Genomic DNA, 18,775 nt, shown 5'->3' with positions numbered 1-18,775 from the left:
AAAAAGCCCCAGCACCCTCAGTTATAACTCATTACTTCCTGTGAGCTATAAAAAAGATGGTGCTTCAGTGAACCGCAAATAAAATCTTAGTGGGGATGACGCCTTAGGCACAATATTTCCCTTTGCAGACCCACTCATAAGAAAATCCTGTTTCAGTTAAGAAACTCTGATTAGAAGAAACCTGGTTACCCCAAACTCACACAATTGCTCCACCCAATTAGCAATTTCAACTTCAGTAAGGGGCAAGCAAGCAAGGCTTCCCTAGGAAGAGGGAGACATTTTCTAGAAGAAGCTCAAATCTTCCATGACTAGGAGGTGGAAACTGCATGGAGGGTGTCAACGAGGGTTTGGGAAGAAAATCAGATGGCATCCGAAGGTGAATGGACTTAACTCACACTTTCCAAAACCATGTGTGAACTGAATCGCAAGCATCCTTTGAATTTCACACATTTCTGAATTTTGCAATGCCGCTCTCCAACCAAGCAGTGGTGTTGCATCCTTTGTTGGTGCCCAGGACCCCTGTGTCCGTGTTCTCACCAGGTGGGACCAGGGACTGGACATGGAGGGTGAACAAAACCCGCTGCACAGGCACAGGGCATGGAGTATGGCGGTCACATACCAACATTGGCTGGGCAGCCATTCAGAGAGGGGGCCGGGGACACAGCGGCAAGGCCAGGCTAGGCTCTGGGTCCCAGAGATCCCAGGTGGCAGGCAGGACAGAAATCCCTGCATGGGGGCACATGGTTCACACTCCCTCAATATCATGCATCTGGGGCTACTGCCCCCCCCCCCGGCCCTCTACACACTACACCCCTGCAGCCAAGTAATTTGCAGTATCTCCTTCCCTTCCCAATTCCAATTCAACTGACTTACTAGGGGCCTGCTTCTATCAATTTTCTTTTCCTGTTTCCAAACTCTAGTTAATAAGAGCTGCCTTCCTTTATTTCTGATGCTTACAATCACCCTTGAAAGCAACTACACAATCTAGCACAAATGAGTTTTAAATGGTGATAGAACCATTCATTGCTTCTTTGTTTAATTCATATATATATATATATATATATATACACACACACACACACACACACACACACATATACACACACACACACATATACACACACACACACAGACACACACACACATACACACACACACATACACACACACAGACACACACACACACACATACACACACACACACGCATATATACATACATACACACTCTCTTCCTAAACAGCTGAAATAGGTTAGATAGGGATTACAGGGAGGGAGGGAGGGATAGCAGAGGTGGTAAGCAAGCTTTTTACTAAAGCTAGACTTAACTCAAGACCTAGATCCCAATAGCCACTCACACAAGCCAAGAAGAGCATTGGACTTTTGCCCTCCAGACATTGATGAACTACAATTCCCATCATCCTTGGCTATTGGCCATGCTTGTTAGGGCTGAGAGGAGTTGCAGTTTAATAACTTCTGGAAGACCAAAGGTTTCCCACACCTGCTCTAGCAACTGACAGGAATATCCAGTGATGCTCCCAAGCCTCAGGAGGGAGAGAAAAGCAATATAATCCCAAAAGTTAGCAGTGTTAGTTTGGGTCACTGGCTGCTTAGTAAAAAGTCTTACATTTGAAGTAATTAGCTAAAATGATGTATATAAAGAATGCTGAACAATTGCATGTATTCTAGTATTTCTCTTCCTAACCTCTCACTGTAATCCAGATTGCCATCACAAAATCAACTTCAGTAGGAAAGGAGAAACGAAATTTTGGAAAGGGCTATGGAACTTTGGGAGGAATGAATTCTAGGACGAGGTATGAGAAACGAAACAGATTTGGGTTTCTATTCTTCAGTTGTATGACTGCTCTTTCAATTTGTCATTTTTTTAAAAAAGGGTTGATGCTCTGAGAACCTGATCTGAAAACCTAATCTAGAAAGTGTTAATGGTGACTCATTTTAGAGGAAATTCCACTCTGCACATGTTTGAAGCTAATTTTTGTTCATGGTGTACATATCGTTGAGCTGGGCCCTGACACACAAAATGATTGCCACAATGATGCTCTGAATCTGGAGTGAAAAATGTCTGCCTGACATTGCAATATATTCATGTTCAGCATTGTGCTGGCACCAGTGAAACATTGGTCTCCATCATGTCCATTCTCTCGCTTAATTTGCTACAAGAAGATGCTTTACAATACTTACCTGTGGCAGGGGGTTGACCTAGATGACCTTCGAAGTCCCATCCAACTCTTATCATTTTACGTGGATGGTACTGGTCACCAGTTGGGTATTTGTAATGTGCAATGGTAGCTTCAGTTGAACAGACTCCATGAGTTTTTTTTTCAGTGAACAGACAAATTTGGAACTTGGGTCCACCACTCTGGCATGAACTCCAAATACAGCTTCATAGTAGTGGTGAAGGTGGAGCTAATCACAGGATAGGATACCATACCATTTAAATATTGCCTAAATAATGCACTCATTAAGGGCACAGCTCTTAACAGCTGCAATTTCCGGGAAATTTCCTGGAGCTTGGGTAAACAAGGAAAGCCCTTCACAGCATATTAAACCAAAAGGTTTCTTGAAAATTCAACATTATTTCATCAGATATTAAATTGATTAAATGACTAGGTTACACATCAGGCAATGCCTTACAAAACAAAAATGTCTTCAGTAGTTGCCTAAACATCATCACACCAGACACCTGCCTGATTTGGGCTGGTCATTAATTCCAGGGAGCTGCAGCAACAGCAGCAAAGGCTGGATTCTAGCAGAGGCTAAAGCACATCCCTGGCTGGTCATCCATGGAAACAGAGGAGCAACACCCCCCGAATACCTATTCCAAAAACACTCAGGTACAACACTACATGTGGAAAACAAGCTGAATATGCTCACCCGTTTGCCATACAAGAGATCTTGCTGGTTGATTACAAAAAATAATTCCCACAGCTCTTCATCATGTAGCAAATTGTTGCTGATTGTAGTAACCTGATTGTTTGCAACACCAAGCTATCAAATATTGTTTTGGCACTATAGCTAGACCTCTAAAAGGGTTGTGCTGAATTATGGAAGCTTCTATTTTGGGGACCAACAAAAATGTTGATTGCAGTTCTGGTTTGATCTTACAAAAATTGTCTTCATTAAGGAACTCTCTAAAGGACAGTCACGTTTTGCGGGTGGCTGTTGGAGGAACGGAAAGTTACTGTCCTTCCTTACCCAACTCCATCACTCTCAACCACACAGTCTCTTTCCAGTAACTAAGCAGAAAATCTGTACTTACAGTACCCCTATAACCATCCCTTGCAATGGCAGCGGCCTCATTGGTTAATGGAAAGGCAAAAAGAAATGGGTGGAAAGTTCTTCTCCCACTCTCACATGGCCATTCAGCCACTAACATGGACACAGCAAAGGGCAGTCCTATTTCTTCCAAATCTGGACCTGATGCCCAGTGGTGTGGTCAGAGATGGACCATTGGGGCTCTCTCAGCAAAATCATCAGGAAAGGCCCCCCAAAGCAGCAGAACTAGCTTTCCACGTTTTGAAGCAATATACATTAATATCTGAGAAGCCCTCTCCCCCACCTCCATACAACCATTAAGTCCACATCATTAAATTACCTAACTGCACCATTGCTGATGACCCAAACTAACCATGGCCTCCAGACCCTGAGTTGGAAGGCAAGGGACAACTTCCTCCATCAGGCAGAAGCATTTGGGACTGGCATGTTTGTGTGCAGAAATTCTCTGCATTGCTTCCTTCCCACCTCCCACTTTGGAAACATAGGCTCCATCCTCACTATACATTGAAAGCACTGGGATACCACTTTAACCAGTTACAGTTTCCCCCACAGAATCCTGAAAACTGTTGTTAATGGTGCTGAGAGTTGCTAGGAGACCTCCATTCCCCTCACGGAGGTATAATTTCCAGTTCCCTGGGAAGAGGGATTGTTAAAATACTCTGAGAATTGTAGCTCCATGAGCAGAATGGAGGAGGTATCCTAATAACTCTCAGCATCCTTAACAAAGTACAGTTGCCAGAAAACTTTGGCGGAAGCCATGTCTATTTAAAGTGGCATGATACTGCTTTAAGTGTACTGTACAGATGGGGCAATAATGGCCATTCTTCCAAATACTGGAAGTGCTTTCAAGAGGAATATTGCTCCCTTCAGTATATCCCTCTCTCTGGTGGCCAAATCACCCAATATGTTTTCCCTACACACAGTATTTTAGTTCCCCACAAGAATGTGAATGGCAGCTATTTGCTTCCTTATAAGAAAGTAATGGCATAGGCTCTGCTTCTAGTGCTGTCCCGGTGTTGCAAATTGGATTGTGGTTCTGGTACAGGCCCTGGCCAACCCTTAGCCTCTCTGCCTGTGTATCACCAGGAGCAGGAATAAAACTCCTTTCACCCTCACACAGCTTGACCACTGGTTGGAGATGATTGGAACTGTAGTCTGGAGGGCTGCTTGCTTGCTTGCTCTGAAGACTTGCAGAAGAGTGGATTCACTGTACTCCCACTGAGTGAAGTACTGAAATGCAATGGCGTCTGGCAATAAAGAATGGAAAAGAAAGCAAAACGTCTTTGCCAAGCTGTGCAGACATTCCCAGTGACTACCAAGGAAGAACCACAACATTAACAAAGTTGGTATTTGTCCTTGTTTTCTCTCGTACCACCAACACTGGCGGCGTTCTGAAAACTTCTCGCATGACACTCTGAAAAGAACTGCCAAGGCAAAATGTCCCTGACAGACTCGGGAGTTAACACAGGATCCCTCAAGCCCTGCTGACTTCACTGAAAGTAGAGATTCTTTTCTCAGTAGCTGGAAAGGACATTGGACATTATCTGCAACACTTTATCTCAGGAAAGCATTCTAAGATTTCCTTGCCCCTAAAATACCTTTGCCATGCAAATATATGTCTCTCTCTCTCACACACACATAGAGACATTTGGTTCAAATTGTATAAAGACGAAGAATGCTGTTGTTGCGAATAGCCCTAATGGAAGACAACATAGCTCCAACTCTGCCCTGCCTCTCCAACAGAGAAATACGGTAAATATGCTTTGCCCTTAAAGGGAATTTACAAAGGAAGGGAGGCTTTTGTGCATTGGCCAGAGAACACATTGTTTTGGCCCAAACAACCACTGCAATGGCAAGATAAATAATTGAACTTCATCCAGATGGCTTCCACCTAGCAAACGAAGCTGAGACTGTTTTGTCTTCTGCTTTCAGCTTCAAAATGGAGAAGGAATTCTGCAAGTGCAGCCGTTAGTGAAGAGCAATAGCAAAGTCCCACTTCCCTCAGTAGATATATAAAGCCATACACTTTAAAATAAGTGGAACCAGATTTTGAACAGGATCGATATCCCAATGAAGTCAGTGACAAAGCACCATTTGAGCAGAACAGATCTAGATTTAAACACACACGAAGAGAGAGGAGCTCTGGATGGTTACACACTGAACAGATGCTTGGCACTGGTTTAGGTGAGCCGAGAAGGGCAAGTTGGTTTAGAAGAGGAAGAGGCAACTTTAAGGTTTGCAAAACCAAGGCTGAGCATTATGTTAAAAAGGTAAAGGTACCCCTGCCCGTACGGGCCAGTCTTGACAGACTCTAGGGTTGTGCGCCCATCTCACTCAAGAGGCCGGGGGCCAGCGCTGTCCGGAGACACTTCCGGGTCACGTGGCCAGCGTGACATCGCTGCTCTGGCGAGCCAGAGCCGCACACGGAAACACCGTTTACCTTCCCGCTAGTAAGCGGTCCCTATTTATCTACTTGCACTTTTTAATGTGCTTTCGAACTGCTAGGTTGGCAGGCGCTGGGACCGAGCAGCGGGAGCGCACCCCGCCGCGGGGATTCGAACCGCCGACCTTTCGATCGGCAAGCCCTAGGCGCTGAGGCTTTAGCCTACAGCACCACCCGCGTCCCATAAGCATTATGTTACCACCTCCTTAAAAAGAAATTCGATGGGTGTGCAACACATGGTGTGTGCATGACGTCACAGGTGAGCAGTGTGTGCAATACTGGGGCCCCTCAATACTGGGTGCAAGACTGTGCCTCTGCATCCCAGCAAGTGAAAAGTAGGTGGTGTATGGCTTCATCTTGCAATCATAAATTGCTTTGTCCCTGAGTGTAAGGGCAGAAATGTCCTCAAATCCAACAGTCAAGTTTAGGAGCAATGGTGCCTTTTCATGTTTCTAGTTGATGAAGCATGCTTTGACATGGTAACATCCCCAAATGTTAAACTCCCCAATTTTGTTTCGAGGATAAAGGCAATCCTGTTTAAGTATCTGCATACTTCTGCATAAGGGTTGCATTACTGGGCAGGATCACGTCATGTGAATTAATGTGCCCTCATCAGTGTTACGTCTCAAAAAGATAGCTCCTGTTCTCATGCCCTTTTGGTACAGCCTGGATGGAATCCAGTAAGCCCTCCAAACCACTTCGTTCTGGGTTATCCTTAACCTCAGATTTAAGGTAGATTATGAATACATGCTCAACAGTCTAAAAGTCCTGGGTGAATAAAAATGGTGTTCACATAGAACTAGTGCTGTGCCCTATCTTGCATGCCCTCTCAACAATTTCACATCAAGTAATTAGATAGGAATTTGCATTTGAAAACGAAAACATTACTTTTCAAGCGTCCATGGACTGTTTGTGACTACAGCGGTACCTCGGGTAACATACGCTTCAGGTTACAGACTCCGCTAACCCAGAAATAGTACCTCAGGTTAAGAACTTTGCTTCAGGATGAGAACCGAAATCGTGCTCCAGCAGTGCAGCAGCAGCAGCAGGAGGCCCCATTAGCTAAAGTTGTGCTTCAGGTTAAGAACAATTTCAGGTTAAGAACAGACCTCCGGAATGAATTAAGTACTTAACCCGGGGTACCGCTGTATAGCCTCTTTCATTCTACAAATCATCAGCACTTTGCAGACTTCCTGGGTGTCCAGGTTTCAATCAAAGCCCAGGGGGAAGACATGAGGCATGGGGCTTTTTTAGACAAGGAAGCACCAGCAGCCAGGGAGACTGCAGAGCACTGGATAAATGCTTACTGGGGGGAAAACAGAAACCACTCCATTAGGTTTGGTTGAAAATTACTGACATCTGTGTCTCAAATAGTGGTGGAAGGTTTGTCCATCATCCCCCGGAACCCACTGGACCTTGACATATGATATCCAATTGAAGGACCAACAGTTCACTGCTCATTTTGTAGCATTCAGCAGCAAAGCTGCCTGTCCAATTTCCTTTATTTGCAGCAATCTGTGAAGCATCTGCATTTGAGTCTCCAGCAACCACAGAAGCTGCACTCTATGCAAAATGAAATAAAATAAAGCATCAAAGGCATATTGTGCTGACTTTCCTTCAGGGATGCACAATTTTGAAGGCATGGTAATTTAGCAATCTAAACTTTTTTGATATGAGTTATTCCTCAGTTGAGGGACGCGGGTGGCACTGTGGGTAAAAGCCTCAGCGCCTAGGGCTTGCCGATCGAAAGGTCGGCGGTTCGAATCCCCGCGGCGGGGTATGCTCCCGTTGTTCGGTCCCAGCGCCTGCCAACCTAGCAGTTCGAAAGCACCCCTGGGTGCAAGTAGATAAATAGGGACCGCTTACTAGCGGGAAGGTAAACGGCGTTTCTGTGTGCGGCTCTGGCTCGCCAGAGCAGCGATGTCACGCTGGCCACGTGACCCAGAAGTGTCTCTGGACAGCGCTGGCCCCCGGCCTCTTGAGTGAGATGGGCGCACAACCCTAGAGTCTGTCAAGACTGGCCCGTACAGGCAGGGGTACCTTTACCTTTACCTTATTCCTCAGTTGAGACAGTGCTTGCTTTAATTGGTGAACCAACAGCCTGCAAGAGTACCCTTGCTCTTCCCAACCTCTTTGCTATCAGAGATGGAGCAACTATTCAGGCAGGCGGGTGGGGAGATTAACATGTAAATATTCCTTGTGTGAGACATTTCATGTTGGCTACAAATATAACCCCATGACTCCATGCAGGACATAATGGAGAAAGTCATTTAGAGTCAAGGAGAGAGGGGTGATGCCACTCTTAGATAACAAATAACATGCTCCATGCATCATTTCCTGCTACACTTAACAGGGCTTGCAGTAAAGCTGCTGGTTTCTGACCTAAAGCATCAAGAAAGAAAGTTTATGAGCTCCTAGCCTGCTCTGCCTTCTTCTGCCTTGCTGCCCCCTGCCACTCCCCCATTTTGGCAGGATCTCCTCAAAAGAGGTTGTAGTTTCTAAAGAAGCTCTTTAGTCTTCCCTGTTCATAAGAGATTACGACAACTGGCTATCTCTAAATCCTCTCACAAGCTATGTCAAAGTACGGGGGGTTCTGGGCACTGTCTAAACTTCTATGGAATTATTGACAGCAGTTCTAATAGTAATCTTCAGCAACTGCCACTGCGTGTCCTTTCTAGCCAGCTTCTCTGCACCTTCCATCGACCAGAAAACAGAATCTGTCAACAGCTGCACTATTGGGTCATGCCTCTATATTTCACATGCCACATCTACCTACCAGCAATTTCATGTTAGCCCAGATGCTACCTAGGAGCTTCTAGAATTGTCAGCAGTAAAAATTGATGAACAACTTCACATTTTTCCCTCCTCTGCCACATCACAGAGGATGCTGGGTCAAAATTATTGGGCTTCTAGGTCATGCACAACTTGGCTACCTAGCTAATTGGTACACTTAACAATAACCTATTTAACTGGTACAGATCTCAACAAACAAGCACTGAGACAGGTAAATCATTGTAAAGTTGACTTCTCCAGGAAAGGGTCTGGGATATTTTAATGCAGATTACCTAGCCTATATGTATGGAAGTGAGAGCTGGAAGTGATGCTTTTGAATTATGGTGCTGGAGGAGACTCTTGAGAGTCCCATGGACTGCAAGAAGAACAAACCTATCCATTCTTAAGGAAATCAGCCCTGAGTGCTCACTGGAAGGACAGATCCTGAAGCTGAGGCTCCAATACTTTGACCACCTCATGAGAAGAGAAGACTCCCTGGAAAAGACCCTGATGTTGGGAAAGATTGAGGGCACAAGGAGAAGGGGACGACAGAGGATGAGATGGTTGGACAGTGTTCTCAAAGCTACCAGCATGAGTTTGACCAAACTGCGGGAGGCAGTGGAAGACAGGAGTGCCTGGCGTGCTCTGGTCCATGGGGTCACGAAGAGTCGGACACGACTAAACGACTAAACAACAACAACACCTAGCCTATTTTGGTTCATCTGTTCCAACTGGATCAGCATATGAGTCAGGCTGCTAGCCACCAGCAACTATTTAGCTATCACTTATGTGAGACAACCGTTTTCCCTTGCATGACCTCACACTTTCATCTAATTGTTACAAACAGTCAGTCATTAAGAGTTTAAGGACAGAGTAATAATAGCTTCCTTCCTTCCAGAAGACTTTCGCAGCACAGGAGCTCATCAAGCAGAAGATGAAGGCCAGAACTCTTCCCAATGCCTTTACTTCCAGAGAGGGAATAGTAATTTAATTTGCACATGTCATTCACACTGTGATCCACAAGGGTTTTTCTTTCCTTGATGGAAGTTGATTCCATAGATATTTCAGTATGGATCAAGTAATTTAGAGGCCTTTTAGCCTCATGTTTACCCAAGGCTCTATTTTGAATTCTGCTCCTGCATTCCTGGTAATACGTGAAGCTAGTCTTCCATTTCCTTTAATAGACAGCACATCAGATTCTTAATTGAGCTGGGCTTTGCCTCTACCCATGACAGCCATTTTTCCTTCCATTCTGCTGTGAAAACAGGATATGTTCCGTAATTGCTTGATCAGCTACTACCTAATTAATTTGGGGTGTTATTTAGTTGAAACATTTAGCCCAGGGATTTTGGGAGCTCTGTTAGGTCCTCTGTGCATCAATATTAAGCACAGTGGGCCATCTCACATTTGCAAACTCCATTCATGGACCAAGCATTCTTTTACCTTCAAGACATTGTTGTATGGCACATGTGTAAGAGATTGTGTTAAAATGTTTAATTCTTACACAAGGGCATATTTAATTTGAATCCTGCCCTCCCTCCCAAAAGGAATCCGACAGCAAACATCAAAAGGTAGTTAATATTCTCTTCTCCCTCAAAAAACCCCCCTACAAATTCTTCATTGTTTCTAATTTTCATGGATCCATCGGGATCTTGAATGGTTTGGCAGCTCGAGAAAGAAGAGGAGCAGCAGCAGCAGCAGGGGGAGAATGGAGAAGAAATGAAGAAGAGGCTTGAAAGCTGGTACCCAAGGATGGAAGTTCTCACTTTGAGACTCTAGATATCAGAAAGGGAGGAGAAGATCTGCCAACTCTCTACATCACCACTCCTGCACAGCATGGGGATTCATTAAGGAGTGGAGAGGGCTTTGACCATCTGAGGTGGATTAAGTGGTGGCAGAGCTGCAGTCAGACACAGTGTTTTCACCAAGAATCAGGCATCACCTTCGTAGGTGGGATCAGACGCCCCAGTCCAGGTGGAGCATGTGTTTCCATATAAAGCAGTCTAATAAGGTAAGAGTCTCATAAGTGAGATCATCCCACCTCATCTTTAAAAGCTTGGCAAGAGGGGCATGACAACAGTTGGGGCATCATGGTTGCTTCTGTTCAGTTCTGCATCTCTTGCCTTGCTCGACCCTGTGCTTGTGCTGAGCCTGTACCATTGTTAGCCTGCTTTCCTTGTGTTCCAATTCCAATTAATTTTTGAGGCCTCCTTAAAAGTGTGGCAATTACTCAGATATTTCTGGCAGCCTAGAAGATTTACCCAAGGCAACACGTCCATTGCAAGAAGATCTTTTTCCTAGAGTTTAAATTATAAAGTGTTGTTCCTGGGGAATCACACCTACAGCTAGCACTCCCATTACTATTGTGAACACAAGTTTCACCTCATTCCTAACAATGTGAAATGGATCATTCCTAAAAAATGGACAACAACTTAGGCACCAGGCAAAAACATTCCTCTTCAACCAGGCCTTTGGCTGACTAGCATCCTATATCCTTTTAAATGTGTTTGTGGGAGGGGGTGGGGTTGCTTTTGTTATTATTATGTATTTTATATTTTTATCTTGCGTTTTTATGCTGTGAACTGCCCTGAGATCTATGGACGAATGGTGGTACACAAATTTAACAAATAAATATAACAACTTCTCTCATATCCATGCCATTTTGTGTACCTTTTAAATTTTTATCTAAACATTATTTACCTAATCTTTTAGAACTATGATCTCCTGCACTGTATTGCTCAAGCATAGGAGTGCTTTCCTAATCCACCTTAAACAAACAAACAAACAAACAAACAAACAAACGTAACACATGGTGAAATTTGCCTACCTAATTCCTCTTCTCTCCCTTTTTATTAAAGAGCAAAGCAAAAACAGAACTTTGGCTCTATTCGCACACCTCTAGCATTGCATGGATATGTTTGTGTGTATTTTAATATTTAGTCAAAACCACTTTCCTGATTTTGAGAGCATGGAAGTGAAATTATATATTGAAACCACCCTGAGAAAGGCATTTCCATAATCTATGACTTTTCCCATGAGAACAGCATATTGTGTTGAGGGAGATTTGCAAGATGCCTCTACCAAAAAAAAAAAAAAATGTTGAACAATATTTTGCACAATCATCTTGATTAACTTTTTAAATGCAGGCACAGTTGTACCCTATTAAAACAGTCCAATAAAAGAAAATCATTTGAAACAGCTTGATTGGTCTTTGCCTTTCACAGAAGCCAACATAGCAGTCACCACTTCTGTTACCATTGCTTACGAATCTAACCATCACAAATGAACCCTGTTTTGTAGTTGTGTGATCAATAAAGAGTTGACTCCCAGATGAGCAACTTGTATTTGACGTGAGCATGTAAAGCTTGTGAGAAAACACAGAACTCCTCAGTTCATCTGTGAGATATTAGTAGGTAGAGTGGCAGGGCTCCTGCATATGCTGCCAGTGCCGAAACGCCATATTCAGAAGAAGCAAAGATCACCAGTGTTGAAGAAATGATTCTTCAACATCAGCTTCATTGGACTGGTCATGTTGTACAGATGCCAGATTATCGTCTTCCAAAGCAACTACTCTATTCCGAACTTAAAAATGGAAAACGTAATGCTGGTGGTCAACAAAAGAGATTTAAAGACTGTATCAAGGCATTTTTTTAAAAAGAAAAAGTAGTATAAACACCAACAATTGGGAAACACTTGCCTGTGAGTGCTCCAGTTGCATAACAGCCTTTACCAAAGGTGTAATGGGCTTTGAAGACACTCAAACTCAGGAGTCAAGGGAGAAACATGCTAAGAGGAAGGCACGCTTGGCAAATCCACACTATGATCAACTCCCACCCGGAAACCAATGTCCCCACTGTGGAAGGATGCGGATCCAGAATTGGCCTCCACAGTTACTTACATACTCATTGTTACGAGTGATCAATAAAAAAGAAGAAAAGCCATCTTCTACATAATTATTAAAGGGGCATGAGCCCTGTACTCCTTGGCAACAGCTTCAGGATTTAAGAATGTAAGAACAAAAGAAGATCCTGCTAGATCAGGCCAGCGGCTGTTCTTATAGTAGCCAACCAGAGGCCTATGGGAAGCCCACAAGCAGCGTTCTCCTTGCCTGTGTTTTTAAGCAACTGGTATTTCAGAAGCATTGCTGCCTCTGACTGTGGAGGCAGAGCACAGCCATCATGGCTAGTAGCCATCAATAGCCTTTCCTCCTTGAATTTGCCTAATAGCCCTTTTTAAGCAATCCAGGTTTATGGTCATCCATGTTGGTGACTGTTTCACATAACAGATCCGCCCCAAACGCATGGCTACATGCCCTGAATCACAGACTATTCGAATGGCGGCAATAATTCAAGACAATGAGCCTCCTCGCCATTGTTATTTATTTTACGCACTAGGTAAAATAAAACAAAAGGAAAAAACATACCATGGCTTACACAGAATGGACCACCTAAACACATAAGGAAATGAGTGAGAGAACAGAATTAACAGATTAACAAAGGGAACATAATCAAATCCAGAAACCATTTTCACGGAAGGTAATAACGAACAGAAAATACAAATGAGTAGGCAGTGAAGACAAAACAGTCTTTGTCTCTAGGGCACACTTAGTTGTATCTCACATTAGATTTTTATTGAAGATGAGAGGAAAGGCCACACCATCACTGATGCCATTCTAGTGTTCCACACAAAGCCATTTTCTCCCTCATTATAACCAATCAAGCTCACTAAACCTTCCTAGCAAACATAAAGCCAAAGCCTCCTACGAAATAGGCTTAGAGCTTATTATTTTTACAGCCAAGCAGTATATACATTTTGTTAAATAAAAATAAATAAATAATTTTATAGGGGTATGCAGCGACCCCATGATTCATGCTTTTGTCTGTATAGTGCTTTTGAAAAATTTCAATTTGTTTCTGAGTCATTCTGTCTGCTTTTGGTGCTGGAGGAGACTCTTGAGAGTCCCATGGACTGCAAGAAGATCAGACCTATCCATTCTTAAGGAAATCAGCCCTGAGTGCTCACTGGAAGGACAGATCGTGAAGCTGAGGCTCCAATACTTTGGCCACCTCATGAGAAGAGAAGACTCCCTGGAAAAGACCCTGATGTTGGGAAAGATTGAGGGCACAAGGAGAAGGGGATGACAGAGGACGAGATGGTTGGACAGTGTTCTCGAAGCTACCAGCATGAGTTTGACCAAACTGCGGGAGGCAGTGGAAGACAGGAGTGCCTGGCGTGCTCTGGTCCATGGGGTCACGAAGAGTCGGACATGACTAAATGACTAAACAACAACAACTGTCTGCTTTGAACTGTGATTTGACTTCTGAGCCATTCTGTATAAAAAGCAGCTCTGTGTTCCCCATTCAGTTTTTTGGGGGTATCTAAAAACAGGTATAATCTTTTTTTCCTTTTGGCAGAAGCAGTTGAAATTTGGAGGCACAGGAGCCCTTCCAGAATTGGTTTTTCCTGCCAAACTGCAGGTCTGGGGGCTTAGGTAAATACCTTTGCTAGCCTACTAAAACTCCAAAATCCATATTGGTTTCATATTTTCTGGAGGGGGGAATGGGTGTTTGTCTTTGGCTCCAATAGGCACTACAAGATGAGGCTGCCTCAAAGAACCAAAGCACTCAGTAAGTTCCATAACCGGTCCATTTTGCTTTTCCTGTGGATTATGGTTACTCGATTGGATGATAATGTAATTGTTCTCCTATACACTGCAACTTATCCTCTCTCATAAGTAACCAAATGTTTCCTATGATTGCCTACCAATTTTTATTTTTAGCTCAGAATGCAAAGTGTCTCAAGCACTAAATGGCTCTACATCATTAAAAACAGATTATGCTGCTGTGCTGACCCAGCAGCCTCAGTTATAAGGTGGACTCCAGACCTAGTTATGCATAGTGGAGAAACCCACTGCCATCAAGGGGATATATACTAGTCCTGTCTAGATTAACTCCCATCAATTTCAATGGGCCTACTCAAGCACACTAAGTCTGAATCCAGCCCATAAATTCTTTAGGAAAGTATCAGAGATCAAGCTTAGAAACTGACCAAATTCAAAAGACTGGAAAGTATTCCATGATCTAAAAGTTAGTAATCTAGACAGAAATATATTTGTCACATACCAGTCATTCTTTATCATATGCTCTTTTTTCTGCACTATTTCCCCCCCCCCCCAAAATACAGAGAATTTCAGCATAAGGTATTCTGTGAATTAGGTTATAAGGAACAGCCTCAAACAGAAGATGGCAAGTGCTCCATCTAGCCCTGCTTATTTTAACTAGAAACAGCTCTCTAAGTCAACAGGGGTAATTTCTGCTACTGGAGAGTCAAGTAGGTACCAGGCTGGCATCAGGCACATTGTTAAAATTCCCAGTAGCAGAAGTAGGAGTGTTATAGGAATCAGTAGAACAGGGCTGGTTTCATTGCATAACCCGATTCTTCAGGATGACAATGACAGGGTAGAACTACCTGAAAATGCCTCTTGTGAAACAAAGGAAGCTTAGAACCAGCATCTGACCTGCAGTGCTACCATCTTGAGTTTCATGCCTGCCAGATCTCTGCTGGAAGATCAGCCTATCACTGGGACAAACTGTCAAGGGTCAGGAGTCAGCTTCACCTGCTGAACAGCAGTCTGAAGTGGAGGAAGGCAGAATGACTCCACCAGCTGAGAGAGAAGGCACCGATGAGAACCAGCTGGCACTGATAAGAACCACCTGGCTTCAGCCTTCTTAAACAGAGCTCTCAGCAGCAGTCAGATGCTGAAAACAACGCCTGTGGTTCCTGGCCCTACCTTGCAGCTTCCTGTTATCCGCCTGGACCCTTGGCTTTGTGATCATTGGATTCCATGGTCTCTGGATTGTCTACATCAGACTTCCTCAACCTCAGCCCTCCAGATGTTTTGAGACTACAATTCCCATCATCCCTGACCACTGGTCCTGCTAGCTATATTCTGATTGTTTGGCCCCACATTCCACCAACTTCTACAGAGTGTTGCTTGGCAATGGCACTATGACACAGACACCTTTCTAAGTAAGTTACAGCTATTGATTTTAACAGGTCTTCTCTGTGTATGACTTAGCTGGATATCACTGGAACAGAAAGATGTGAAGAATAGGAGCCAAATGTAGCTAGTATTTCATTGGAGTGGATGGAAAAGACCTGCCATCTCATTGCTTCCTCTATAGCTGTGTATGGAAGGCTAGAATCTATAAGAGGAAACTTGAACCATTCAAATCAGTTCCTATGCCTATCATCTGCACCTGAGTGAGCTCTGTTGCCGCAGAGACAAATGAGTGAGTCTTTCTCCACCTCATCTGGCCGGATGTCACATCAGCCTAGGGTGGAGACAGGCTAGGGCGTGTCTGTTGAATGTGAGTGGGTTTGGTGAATGATGGAAGCTGGAGAGACAGAGCCATGTCTGCCCCTTGCTGGACACAAAGCTGAGTTTCGGGCTTCCCTGGAAACCTAATGGGGAGGCAAGTTGCTAGGAGCCCATCCAACCTAATGTGTAAATAATGTCATATATCCTAAATTCCCCGTAGTCTCCATTGACCTTCATTCCAAGGAAACCAAACCCTGGATAAGTGCAGGCACCCCTGGAGTCTCTTACCATGTGGAGAAAGGGGTGTGTGTGACAATATGTTTTTCTCCTTGTTGTTGTTTAGTTGTTTAGTCGTGTCCGACTCTTCATGACCCCATGTTTCCCCCCTGCCTCTCGACAAATATAGAAATAGAAAAACTAACAACACTCACAGAAACAGCTGAAGTTGCATGGTGTAACTGCAGAGGATTTTTTCAACATAGGCTGATGGCATCCTTTCAGGAGACAGCCATGCACAAAAAATACAAAAAAAAAAAAAACAAAACCCTCCACTTCTGCCTCCAACCCCATTGCCTGCCAGAAGGTTGCTAGCGTACACTAGCAAATAAAGTGCATTGGCTGCAATTATGCAAGTATCTTTATTTGTCTTGGATGACACAAATATATTATCAGCTACCCCTCCTCCCACCAGCACAACCATTTTTTGGATTATTATTTTTTACCTTTGTACATGGTCCAGATGCTATGATGACTTGTCAAAGGAAAAGCATTCCTCCCCCTTCTGTGTACAAAGATCACTAAGACGTCCCTGCTAAATCACCAGAATTGTGATGTTTAAATGTTCCGTAGACCCCTGCTTCCTTGTGTATTAATTGGAGTCTTTGCTCCTGGTACATTACTTTAGCCCTAGGGGAAGAGGAGGCCATGCAGGATAAAGCATGGCAGGGGTTGTGTGTGTGTGTATTACACCTCAGTTGTGCTCCTTGCAAAATCTGTTAAACCTACTAAAGTCAATGGATCTGATTTTAGGCAGAACAATCCTAAGTAAAGGAAGCTGGTGAAACTTAAACAGGCTTAAGTTTAGCTGGTGTAAATTGCCCCTCTTCCACAATCCATTCAGGAGCAGGGCTACTGCTGGGTGAGGCAGCCTAAGCCTGGCAGAGAGAAAATAAGCCTTTAAAATTCAAGTCCAATAAATGACAACACCCAATATCCTTTAACAAATTCCACATGCAATCCTCAGGGGGTAGAGCTGAATGAGGGAAGCTTTGTGGAAGATCAATTTACCAGTCATTTCATTCATTCATTCATTCACACACACCCCTTTTCAATTAGCTATGCACAAAGTGATGTACAACAAATCATGCATTAACAATTTTTAAAATGAAGCGTGTGGTTTTTTAAAAAAAACTACCCTAGCAATGAAAGCTAAATAGTGTAAAATAAAATTAGGGCAGCTTGAAAAACTTAAGATGGCAGAGCAAATGGTATGACTCAAAAGCCTATCCCAAAAGGAAAAGGCAGGTTTTCAAAACCCACAAGAGACAGAGCCCGCTGGATCTTTCCCAAGATCTTCTATAATTTTGGCACCAGCACCGAAAAGGGCCCGTCCTTCACACCACCTGTCATTTTTTTCAGTGTGGAGGGGATAGAGAGCAGGGCCTCTGAGTTGCTGTTAAGAGTTTGGGCAGGCTCATATTTATTTAGTTATGACTTAACCTATCAGTCTCTGAAAGCCTGAGAAAAATGATGAGCCTCTTCACTTTGCACCTAAAAGAATTTCAAGTTGGAGTGGAATACACCTCGCTGGGGCAGTATAAAGTTGGGGTGAGACACACCTCGAATGAAAAGACAGTCCTTTAATTAACCTTTAAAATGGAAAAAATAACTGGACATTTTGGTTAGGCAATTTGACCTTGACTTGTGACCTCAAGGCAGCATAATATACCTCAGAGTAACGATCAAGACTGTATTGCTACCTGGGCTGATTTGGATCCAGCTCAGGTGTGCTGAGAACAGAAGGAATTAAAATGATAATGGATTTGGGGATGGCAGAGTAAGTGGCTGTGTTCGTGCTCTCCTTTGCAACCCAAATCAGCTTAATCTTGACTGCCGCTGCTTTTCAAGGATTTGTGGAATATTCAGATTCACTGCAGTTTACTATTTCCAGACATGCTTATTTGGATTTCCACACACATAACTCTGAATGGCTGCCTAATGAGTACCAGAAATATCTGCAGTAGTTATAGAAAGGATTTTTAAAAAGTTAATTTAGGCAGGAAAGCCCAGCTCAGACACAACATCTGGTTTCTGCAGACTCTGCTTTATACCCAATTTTCCAGCTGAAATGACTGAAGCAGAAGGAGGTCAAGTCCTTTACCCAAAGTCACATTGGTTTCTCAGACAGATATATTTCTCTAGTTCTTAGCAGGGGATCACACTCATTCACTGTCTAATGCTTACGCTTGACAATTTCCTATGTAAGCTACTATTCATTTGCTTTTTTAAAATCATGGAACCAGCTGATCAAGACTCTCTAGGGGGCTTGCAACACAACAAAGTATATAAAAAGCACTTTAAAATAAGATTTCTGGCCATTCAACTCCAATGAGGTGTATAAAATACTCCATAAACAAATCCATCAAAATTGAAAGCATTCCTTAAAAAGGAGGTCTTCATAAACCTTTTAAAGTTAAAAAGAGGACAGATCTATCTGAGTAGGCAGTTTCAAACAAGGTGCTACCACTGAGAAGACCCCGCATCTTATTTACAGCTTTCAGACACACCACTGAAAAACAGGACACCTGAAGGAAGGCTTCCTATGGTATGTTTTAGGACTGTGCAACTGATCTGTCTGTATTCCAAACTGAATTGGGGCAGCCTGGGTCAATTTTGGTGGCCACAGAGTGAGGCGAGAGTGCCCCACTCCAAGTCACTTTGGAGG

General features: G+C 43.5%; 1 protein-coding gene across 22 annotated transcripts in view; it reads right to left on the bottom strand.

Annotated features, from left to right (window-relative positions):
• The window catches only part of DOCK10 (dedicator of cytokinesis 10), a 197,411-nt gene that overhangs the window by 113,306 nt on the left and 65,330 nt on the right, over positions 1 to 18,775 (bottom strand). The gene's annotated exons all lie outside the window — the stretch shown is intronic.

Source organism: Podarcis tiliguerta (assembly GCF_965153285.1).
Source record: "Podarcis tiliguerta genome assembly, chromosome: 5".
Classification (NCBI taxonomy): Eukaryota; Metazoa; Chordata; class Lepidosauria; order Squamata; family Lacertidae; genus Podarcis; species Podarcis tiliguerta.
Note: the sequence above shows the minus strand (reverse complement) of the source record. Positions and strands in the feature narration are given on the sequence as shown.